Raw genomic sequence first — 11,464 nt, forward strand, 5'->3', positions numbered from 1 at the left:
GCTGTGGTGGCTTCTGTTGTGGAGCACAGGCTCTGGGCACACGGGCTGCAGTCGTCGCGGCCCTGAGGCCCAGTAGTTGAGGCACACGGGCTTCATTGCTCCGAGGCACGTGGAACCTTCCTGGACCAGGGATCGAACCTGTGTCCCTTCCACTGGCAGGCGGATTCTTATCCACTGTGCCACCAGGGAAGTCCAGAAGTGAGTATTGTTTAACTCATTTCACGCCTGAGCCAGCGCAGGTTGAACGGTGGCTTCTGTTTCCTTCCGAACCATGCCTCTCATTTCCAGCGTCCATGCCATTCCGTAAACAAGAGGCTGACCTTCCTCTCAGCCCAATCCTGCCCCTCCCTCCTCCTCTCCCGTCTCTCATCTCTCCGAGCTCAGGGCTGAGCTCTCCAGGGGACTCTGGTTGCTGACCTCATTCTGAGGGCTCTGTTCCTACTGGAATTAAAACCTACTTCCTTTTCTTAAAAGGAAAAAAAAAAAGAAAAGATTAATTAATTTATTTAGCTGTGCTGATCTTAGTTGCAGTGTACGGGTCTTCCGTTGCAGCGTCTGGGCTGTTAGTTGCTATATGCAGGATCTAGTTCCCTGAACAGGGATCGAACCTGGGCCCCCTGCCTTGGGAGCTCTGAGTCTTAGCCACTGGACCACCAGGGAAGTCATGAAGCCCACTTCCTTTTGTGTACACATCTACTGCTAGTCTATGCAGGGTCCCTTTCTCCTCTCTGTGTCCTGAGTGACACCACCCGGCTTCCTGGTTGTCTGGGCTTCCCCTTGAAGGCTTCCCGAGGGGCTGCTGGGAGGTGAGGAGGAGGACTTCCGGGGCAACGTATCTAATGACACACCAATCAGGACTGTATCTCAAGTCTGAATTCTGCAAGGAAGTGACAGCAGCTTTGGTCTCTACAGGAAAGAAAGGCAGACACTTCCCTCTCAGACTCGTTTGGGTGGTCGTGTCCCTCACACAGCAACCTCAGCCGGGGAAAGCACTTCCTCATCCAGTCATACGTTCACACACGCCCTGCGTGTGCTGTGCTTAGTCAGTCAGGTCTGACTCTCTGTGGTCCCGTGGACTGCAGCCGCCACAAGCCCTACGGCGTGCCAAGCCCCAGGACTAGTAGTCAGTCTTTGAACTTCAGGGGGTCACAGCCGAATAATAATGTCAGGCACAGTATGACATCACATAACGTTCCCACGTGTTCCCTCACTTGAGACAGGCGGGGTGGGTGTGTGTATGATGGTCTCCTGTGTGTGTCCGAGGTCATAGCAGGCTCCTGGAAGGAGCGGGCTTAACCCAGGCTCCTCAGCTCCGTCTGTATTCCTCTGGAATCTTAATTCTTTTGACTTTAGAGTGGGTGAATTCAGGACATTAGGGGCTAGATTTATTTTTGGTTGTGCTGGGTCCTCATCGCTGCTCTTGGGCTTCCTCTAGCTGTGGCCAGTGGGGGCTCTCTTCCTGCTGGCGCTCGGGTGCTCCCTGCAGTGGCCTCTCTCGTTGCAGAGCTCTCAGGCTTCAGTAGTTGTGGTGCTCAGGCTCCGCAGGTGCAGCTTAGTTGTTCAGCAGCCTGTGGAATCTTCCTGGACCAGGGATCGAACCCATGTCTCCTGCATTGGTAGGTGGATTCTTAACCACTGGACCACCAGGGAAGCCCAGGCGTTAGGTTTTCACATGAATTTCAGGGGCACCAGCACTCCATCTGTACCATCTCCCATCACTCCATTTCCAGCCTCCGGTCCCCTTGCTGTTTTCTCACTCACACACACTTACCTCGGACCTTTGCACTTCCTGTTGCCTGTGTCTCGAGTTCTTCGATGTCTTGTTCCCTTTGCTCTTCTCCCAGATGTGTGCGGCCTGTGCTCTCATCTCATCCGGCCTCCTCTCAGACGTGCCGGGCCAGCTCATCTTAACACGGCAGCCCACCATTGTTTTCTCTTTCTTCACCCTGCCTTCCTTTTCTTTGTGCCGTGTCTCTCCTGACATTATTTCCTGGCGTGTTCCTTTATCATCTGTCTCCTCCTAAGCATAGTGTTAACATCAGGTCTGAGAGGATAAGGATTTTGATTTGCTCCATGCTGCGTGCACCATGCCCAGTAAAGTACCTGGCATGTCAACAAAATTAACGTGTGTCAACAGAATGGAGGAGCACACGCGTCATTGGTCTGGAAGAGTGTTTCAAAAAATATGTATTTGTTTATTTGGCCATTTTGGGTCTTAGCTGTGGCATGTGGGATCTTTGTTGCGTCATGCGGGATCTTTTGTTTTGACACACGGACTCTCTACCTATGGTGCATGGGCTCAGTAGTTCGGCGCTCGGGCTTAGTCACCCCGTAGCAAGTGGGGTCTTCGTTCCCGGCCAGGGATCTATCAAACCCGTGTCGCCTGCATTGCAAGGCGGATTCTTAATTGCTGGACCACCAGGCAAGTCCCTGAAAGAATATATTTTTTGAAACCACAACTACAATGATGTCTTAAAACCAGTCTGCCATCGCGAGTATTTTTTTTTCTCCCATTCTACATATATTTAAATGGTTTGAATCAAGACTAAGATTTTATGAGAACGAAGTATTGAGGAAACATGAGGTAGACAATTGCTTATCTGCAAGCAATTCTTTTTCTCGGTGCCTAATGAATTTCCCATAAGTCATAAAAACAGGTCATAAAGGAGATTAAGCATAATATTTCTGTGTGCATTAAGTTCCAATTTCTAATTAGAAACCACAGAAAGTGATTGCTTCAGAACCAGGTGGGCCTAGCCAGCACAAAAGGAAGTAGAGTCTGGGTAGGATAAACATCCTATCTAGATAAAATCAGGGCATCCAACTCCAGATTGGTCAAATTATTTAGGGAATTGCCAAATGTCTATTTCATGCTGTGACAAAGACAAGCTCTCAAAAACTTCATTAAAAAAAAAAATATTTATTTGGCTGAACTGGGCCTTGGGACTTCCCCAGTGACTCAATGGTAAAGAATCCATCTGTAGTGCAGGAGACAGGGGTTTGATCCCAAGTGGGAAGATGCCCTGGAGAAGGAAATGGTAACCCACTCCAGTGTTCTTGCCTGGGAAATCCCATGGCCTGGCAGGCTGAGGGGTTGCAAAGAGTTGGACACGACTTAGCGACTAAATAACAACAACTGGGTCTTGGTTTTGACGCCCAGGATCTTTAGTTGCAGCATGTGGGACCTTGTTCCCTGACCCAGGATGGGACCCCACGCCACCAGGAGGACCCACAGTCCTGCTGACCCCTTGATTTCAGCTGGGTGGACCTGATTGTAGACTTCCAACCTCCAGAAGGGTCAGAGGACACCTTTTTGCTTTTGTCTTTCTTTTATAGAGAGATTTTTTAATATGGGCCATTCAAAAAGTCATTATTGAATTTGTTACAATATTACTTCTGTTTTGTGTTTTGGCTTCCTGGCTGAAAGGCATGTGGAATCTTAGCCCCCTGACCAGGGATGGAACCTACACTCCCTGCTCTGGAAGGAGAAGTCTTAACCACTGGATCACCTGGGAAGTCCCTAAATTCATGTTGTTTTAAGCCACTAAGTTTGAGACAGCTTGTTACAGCGGCAATAGGAAATGAACGCAAGTGCTTTCTGGGGATTCCTGGCTTCTGAGGAGTGGGAGCCAGGGCATCTGAATTAGAACTAAGCTTCCTCAATGTGACGTGTGCACACTGGCCACTGCCTTAGCAAAAAGTAGAACCGGAAGTTATTAGGAGTGGAAGCTCGGGGCAGGGAGGACGGTGAAGCAAGGAGAAAGAGGCGCAGACTCCTCGCTCTGAGACAGACCTGGTACCACCTGGCTTCTGTTCGCCAGTGAGCTGTGAAGAGGCACAGCAGGTCGTTCAGTGGCTCATCTGCTCAGATGTTGTTGTTCAATCGCTCAGTCGTGTCCAACTCTTTGTGAACCCATGAGCTGCAGCACACCAGGCTTCCCTGTCCCTCACCATCTCTCGGAGTTTGCCCAAGTTTATTGTCCACTGAAGCAGTAATGCCATCCAACCATCTCATCCTCTGTTGCCCCCTTCTCTTCTTGCCCTCAACCTTTCCCAGCATCAGAGTCTTTTCCAATGAGTTGGCTCTTCGCATCACGTGGCCAAAGTCCTGGGGCTATATCCTCAACATCAGTCTTTCCAATGAGTATTCAGGGTTGATTTTCTTTAAGATTGACTAGTTTGAGCTGTTTGAAATCCAAGGGACTCTCAGTCTGCTCAGATAGAGGGTTGCCAAGAGCAAGGATGCTTCCTCAGAGTGGCCCATGGAGAGAGGAAGGAGGGAAAATGAGTCTGGCGGGCTCCCTCCTGTTTCCCATTCCCAACTGGTCAGGGCTCATCCATGCTGGGGTCGGGGTGAGGTTAGTGCCCTGGAACCCAGAGTTGATTCCATCCGGCCCCCAGAGGCTGCCTAGGACATCCTATCCCCAAGCCTCAGCTTCTGCTGGTTCATTTACATCCAAGGATGAAATTCAGATTCACACTGTTGGTTGGGTAAGGATTCAAGAGAGTGAACAAAAGCTGGCGGCCTCTGGAGGCCTGGGCTCGGAACCCCCACAGCAAACTTCCAGAACATTCCATGGGGCAGGCAGCCACAGGCCGGTCCGGAATCAGTGGCTATGAAAATCGACTCCCTCTCTATGGGAGAAGCTGCAGAGAGCCTGGCTAGCAAGAAAGGAAGGATTGGGGCAGTTTGGGCAAAAATTTTACCACAGGGGGTTAGCGGAGAAAAGGAGTGGAGGGCGGCAGGCGGAAGATTCTGGAGCAGGAAGACTGGGAGCCACAGGTGCCGCAGGTTTGACCAGAGTGGAGCGGAACCCCGGCCGTGATGCGGCGGAAGGCGGGCTGAAGCCGGGAGCTGCATCACGAGGCCGGGCGCTGAGTCAGGGCGCTCGGATTTTGTTCTGAAAGCAGCCGGGAAGCACGAAGCCAAGGAAGGCCTGCAGGCTGTCTGTGCTGAAAGCCCTTCCAATGGGACGCGGAGAGTAGGTCAGGCCATCCCAGCGGCGGGCCTCGAGGGTGGAGCCCGCAGCGCAGGTAGGAGATGACGGTGGCCTGATGGCAGGGTGGTGGAGAGGGACACAGTGGATGTGCGTGGGGACACGGAGGAGGGAGACCCGCCCCGACGCGGTGATGGGAGTGGGGGCGCCGATGGAGGTCTGGTGGACATAGAGCAACGGGACTGAGGGCACGACGCTGGACTGAGAAATGGGTGCCACGCCGGAACTTAAGGAAAGGAAGTAGAGAGGAGGATATTCAGACAAAGGAAAGCGCCCCACGCTGATGTGGACCGGCTGAAGCATGCCCTTCGTAGTTCATCTGAACACCGGCTGATGATCAGCACTTGATTATCCTGTATCATCCGGGAAAGGGAACGGGGGTGATTCCAACCACCAAGCCTTCAGAAACCCCTCGCTGATGTTCTTGATGCTCCTGAGCACAGTCCATTTCCTTGTGTATTTGTGTGACTCTAACAGGTTCCAAATAGGAAAAGAAGTGTGTCAAGGCTGTATATTGTCACCCTGCTTATCTAACTTATATGCAGAGTACCTCATGAGAAACACTGGGCTGGAAGAAGCACAAGCTGGAATCAAGATTGCCAGAAGAAATATCAATAACCTCAGATATGCAGATGATACCACCGTTATGGCAGAAAGTGAAGAGGAACTAAAAAGCCTCTTGATGAAAGTGAAAGTGGAGAGTGAAAAAGTTGGCTTAAACCTCAACATTCAGAAAACGAAGATCATGGCATCTAGTCCCATCACTTCATGGCAAATAGATGGGGAAACAGTGTCAGACTTTATTTTTGGGGGCTCCAAAATCACTGCAGATGGTGACTGCAGCCATGAAATTAAAAGACGCTTACTCCTTGGAAGGAAAGTTATGACCAACCTAGATAGCATATTCAAAAGCAGAGACATGACTTTACCAACAAAGGTCCGTCTAGTCAAGGCTATGGTTTTTCCAGTGGTCATGTATGGATGTGAGAGTTGGACTGTGAAGAAAGCTGAGCGCCAAAGAATTGATGCTTTTGAACTGTGGTGTTGGAGAAGACTCTTGAGAGTCCCTTGGACTGCAAGGAGATCCATCCAGTCCATTCTAAAGGAGATCAGTCTTGGGTTGGGTGTTCTTTGGAAGGACTGATGCTGAGGCTGAAACTCCAATACTTTGGCCACATCATGTGAAGAGTTGACTGATTGGAAAAGACCCTGATGCTGGGAGGGATTGGGGGCAGCAGGAGAAGGGGACGGCAGAGGATGAGATGGCTGGATGGCATCTCTGACTCGATGGGCATGAGTTTGAGTGAACTCCAGGAGTTGGTGATGGACAGGGAAGCCTGGTGTGCTGCAATTCATGGGGTTGCAAAGAGTAGGACACAACTGAGCGACTGAACTGAACTGAACTGAACTGAACAGGCCTTTGAAGAAAAGATGGGGTGGGGCTTGGAGCAGGAGCCTTTGATGTGGTTCCTGCTCTGTAAGGCTTGAAAACAAACTCACAGGAGCTGCATCTATTAAAAACTCAGAATATCACTTCATATATGTTCAGTGAAAAATACAGAGTAGATGGGAAACTTGTACTCATTGCCCAGAACATTCTCTCCCCCGAAGCAAAGCTATGCAGGAAGTTAAGTGATTATCTGCTGCTGCTGCTGCTGCTAAGTTGCTTCAGTCATGTCCGACTCTGATTATCTGGGCACTTGTTAAATTCATCTCCTGAGCCTCAATTTCTCTGTCTAGAAAATGGGGGGAATGATTCCTACTTCCCATGGGTGGTTACAAGGATTAAATGTATAGACATTTTATACACCTCAAGTCCAAGGGTCAATTTTGGAAATAACATTTTAAAACTGACTATATATAATCTTATAATTAATAACAATGTGAACAGATCTTTTAATTTTTAAATTAATTTGGTTTTGGCTGCACTGCGTCTTTGTTGCTGCTCATGGGTTTCTCTAGTTGTGGAGAGCTGGCTTCTCATTGCAGTGACTTCTCTTGTTGCAGAGCACCGGCTCTAGCGTGCACACAGTCTTCCGTAGTTGCAGCTGGCTGGCTGTAGAGCACAGGCTCAGTAGTTGAAGTGCTTGGGTTTAGTTGCTTCAAGGTGTGTAGGATCGTCCCCAACCAGGGATCAAATTGGTGTCCCCTGAATGAGCAGGTGAATTCTTAACTGCTGGACTGCCAGGGAAGTCCTAACTGAATTCTTGATAATTGGATCTGTTTAGTTCAGAAGTTAGAAAAATCCGATCCTTACTGCAATGGACCACATGTTCATGCCCCCTCCAAATTCATATGTTGAAACCCTAACCTCAGTGTGATGGTGTTAAAAATAAAATAAAAAACAAATACACACACACAAAACACACACGCACAAAATCAATGTGATGTTGTTAGGATGTGGGAATTGATCAGGTCATGAGGGTGGAGCCCTCCTGAATGGGATGAGCACCCCTATAAAAGGGACCCTACAGAGCTCTCTTACCCTCTTTCTGCCATGTGGGAACACAGGAGGAGCTGGCGGTCTGTAACCCAGAAGATGGCTTCACCAAAAGCGTGATCTCAGAGTTCCAGCCTCCAGAACTAAAAGAAATAAACATTTATTGCTTATAAGCCACCCAGTCCATGGTATTCTGTTGTTTATTTGCTGAGCCATGTCCGACTCTTTTGGAATGCCGTGGACTGTAGCCTGCCAGGCTCCTCTGTTGGGAATTCCCAGGCAAGAATACAGGAGCAAGTTGTTATTCCTTTCCCAGGGGATCTTCCTGACCCAGGGACCAAACCTGACTGGTCTTGGTCGCCTGCATTGCAGGCAAATTCTTTGCTGACTGAGCCACCAGGAAAGCCCCTGGTATTCTTCTAGAGCTTCTCAGGCAGCGCTAGTGAAAATGCAGGAAATGTAAGAGATGCAGGTTCCATCCCTGGGTTGGCAAGATCTGGAGAAGGGCACGGCAACCCACTCCAGTATTCTTGCCTGGAGAAACCTGCGGACAGAGGAGCCTGGTGGGCTACAGTTCACAGCGCCACACAAGAGTCGGACACGACTGAAGCGACGAACACGTACGCAGGCAAATGAAGACAGTTACCAAGATGACTTCTAAAGTATCTAAAGCACACACTGAAGATACAGGGTGGTAAATGCAGTCACTCAAAGCTGTCCTATAAAATTCCCCTCGAGGCAACATTTTGCTTGGTGCAATGTTTGTATTCCTGGTATCAAGGCCTTTAAAACTGCTCTCACTTTGCTTTCTACTAATTCCCTGGAAATCTTTAAAAGCATAGCCTCGTGAGATGAATTTCCCTGTAGCTTTTGCATTTTACTACCTTTGTCAGCTCTAACTCTGTCCTTTATCAAGGTCACCTCCCAATGAATAGCGTCTCATGATCCCGTTTACAGTCCAAAGTGGTTATTCGGCCTCAGGACTTTTTCAGTTTGGAAGAATTATGCTCAGCAGATGTTCTTCAGTCATCCAGAATGTCAGCCCAGGGACCCTTAATTCCAGTCAATTGCCCTCCCTGAATCTTGCTGTTTTTTCTCGAGCGTTCTGAGTTTGTCATGAAATGAGAAAGTTTACTAGAGGAACGTGTTTAAAGTCAGAGAAAAAACAGGTGCAGAGTAAAGATGAGTCTGGAGGGAGTTGAGGGGGAGAAAATTCTTTGGTAAAATTCTAGATTCTCTGTAAAACAGCAAGCATCATGGAGCAGCAATTAGTACAGGACGCAGAGCTCACTGATGGTAAAGTAAAGCATGGAGATGCAGTGGCAGGGGCTTCCCTGGTGGCTGAGTGGTTAAGAATCTGCCTGCCAATGCAGGGGACTTGGGTTCGATCCCCGGCTGGAAAAGATTCCACATGCCTTGGAGCAACTAAGCCCTTGCACCACAACCACTGGGCCCCTCCTTTGGAGCCCACATGCTGCAACTGATGGAGCCTGCATGCCCTAGAGGCAGTGCTCCGAAGCAAGAGGAGCCACCGCAATGGGAAGCCTGCAACTGGAGAGCAGCCCCCGACTCCCTGCAACTAGAGAAAAGCCCTCCCAGCAACAAAGACCCAATACAGCCAAAAATCAATACATTATTTTAAAAAGATGTGACATCAACTGTAGATTTGAGAGAGAAGCTTTCAGCTTACGAAAAGTTAAATAATACAAGAGAAATACCAAGCTAGGCTGAAGGTCGTTGCTATTTGTTAGTGAAGTAATAGTATCCACAGAGTCATTCTTTTTTATTTTTAATATTTGTTTGGCTGCATTGGGTTGTAGCTGGGCACATGGGATCTTTGATTTTCATTACAGCATGCAGGATATTTAGTTGCTGCATGTGAACACTTAGTTACAGCATGTGGAATCTAGCTCTCCAATCAGGGATCGAACCCAAACCCCCTTGAATTGAGAGCATGGAGTCTTAGCCACTGGACCACAGGGAAGTCCCCAGCAGAGTCATTCTTTCACAATGTACTTGGTCCCAGCCACTTGTACATAACGGTGAACAAGCCACTAGGTGAGGCATTCTGGAGGACCGGCCATCCATTCCAACTCAAGGGAGAAGAGAGGGAAATGATGGTGTGAACAGAGCCACTGAAATCCAGTATTGAGTCATAGGACCGTGAGTCCGTCACTTGAGTTGTTTCTCCCAAAGCAGTCAGCTGGGCCTGGATCCCTTCCATAGCTCACTTGAGCTTGTTAGAAGGCTTAATTTTTGATAGAGCAGCTCTGAACTCTCCCCCAGTTAGGTCAGTCACTTCCGCTTTCTGGTCAGATGAGGCCCTGTTGTGCTGGAACTTGGCACCACGAGCAGAATAAAGGTCAGGGCAAGCCTGGGGCATGGTTCTGAAAAGCTGGAGGAGCCTGGGAGCTGACGCACTTGTGCTTGACCTGGGGCCTGTGCCATCACCCTGTGACCCAGGCTCCCCTCTTTGCTGAAAGATGATTAAAGGCACAACATCACCCAGCTGGTTAGGGACCCAACCGGCCCACAGCTCCACCGCGCTTCCCATCTTTTGTGGAACCATGATGTCTAGTGGCTCAGACAGTAAAGAATCTGCCTGCAATGTGGGAGATCTGGGTTTGATCCCTGGATTGGGAAGATCCCTTGGAGGAAGGCATGGAAACCCTACTCCAGTATTCTTGCCTGGAGAATTCCCATGGACAGAGGAGCCTTGAGGGCTGCAGTCCATGGGGTCACAAAGAGGTGGACACGACTGAGCGACTAAGCACTGTGTCTTCAACTCCTGGGCTGTTCCAGGTGATCTCAACTCCCATATGTCTCCGTCACTATTACTTGCCTTTTTCTTCCTCTCGGAGTCATCTTTTTATTCTTCTTTGGTTCTTCACTTCTTTCTCAGAAGATAAGACTTCCCTGATGTCCCAATGGGTAAGACTCTGAGCTCCCAATGCAGGGCGCCTGGGTTCAAACCTGCATACTGCGACTAAGACCCAGTGCAGCCAAATAAGTAAATAGTGATAATTTTGAAAATAGGTAGGGCAAAAAAGAAGATAAGGCAGTGTCCTCCACCCCAGGGTTCCTCTCATTTGTCCTTTGGTAGGTGATGTGCTGGCCACTTGCTCCCAGGGCACTGGCCCCTCGCCGGTTCTCCAGCCCGTGTCAGTTGCCCCTGAGGTGGGTCCTTAACCGCTGCTCATCTCCATGTCCCTGGGAGCCCTCAGTCAGAACTAAGGACTTCCCTGCTGCTTGTGTAACTTCGGTTAGTCTACGTTTGTTTCTAGCCCTCACTTATTTCCTGAGTGCTGGTTCCATATGGGCTTCCCAGGTGGCGCTAACAGTAAAGAACCCGCCTGCCAATTCAGGGGACAGGAGAGATGCAGGTTCGATCCCTGGGTGGGGAAGATCCCCTGGAGGAGGAAATGGCAACCCATTCCAGTATTCTTGCCTGGAGAATCCCATGGACGGAGGAGCGTGGTGGTCAGACACAACGGAACCAACTTCGCATGCAGGTGGCATACATGCAGATCCACACAGCAAATTGACTCGATCAGGCAGCTCAGCATATCTCAAACGGAAGCATCCCCTTTGCCTCCAACCTCCCTCTTCCCCAGTCTCTGCTCTGAGTGGCACCACCAACTGGACACGGGCCAGGAACCCAAGAGTCTGTCTCACTTACCTCCCCTCCACCTCCATGGTGGGGCAGTCAAGTTCCAGGCCCTGTGCCTCCTTCACCTCCCCTGTCCCCCTGTCTTAATTTAGCTTTTCAGCTGGGAAACCTGCATTGACCCTTCAGGGCTTGGGCAGTTCAAGTGTCATCTCCCCCAGGAAGCTTTCCAAAAGCCAGTTCAGACTATTATGTAATTGTTAGGTTCTTTTTTTTTTTTTTCTTTCATCAGACCATAAATCTCTAAAGGCAAAGGCATTTTTCTTCCCCCTTGTACCCAGCATGGCATTTAGGGATGGCTCAGTACATGAATACGTGAGTATATAAATGACCAAGATGAGGAAATAATACTTATTTTCC

At 49.4% G+C, this 11,464-nt stretch overlaps 1 long non-coding RNA gene across 1 annotated transcript; it reads right to left on the reverse strand.

Annotated features, from left to right (window-relative positions):
• Nucleotides 1-6,511: 6,511 nt before the first annotated feature.
• LOC139186178 (uncharacterized) lies at nucleotides 6,512-11,255 on the reverse strand. Its single transcript, XR_011569679.1, has 3 exons — nucleotides 11,117-11,255; nucleotides 7,483-7,580; nucleotides 6,512-7,146 (listed from the first exon to the last, which is right to left on the reverse strand). It is a non-coding gene; the product is annotated as an uncharacterized lncRNA (long non-coding RNA).
• Between the last annotated feature and the right edge of the window lie 209 nt (nucleotides 11,256-11,464).

The sequence above is a fragment of the Bos indicus genome, chromosome 12 (assembly GCF_029378745.1).
Source record: "Bos indicus isolate NIAB-ARS_2022 breed Sahiwal x Tharparkar chromosome 12, NIAB-ARS_B.indTharparkar_mat_pri_1.0, whole genome shotgun sequence".
Classification (NCBI taxonomy): domain Eukaryota; kingdom Metazoa; phylum Chordata; class Mammalia; order Artiodactyla; family Bovidae; genus Bos; species Bos indicus.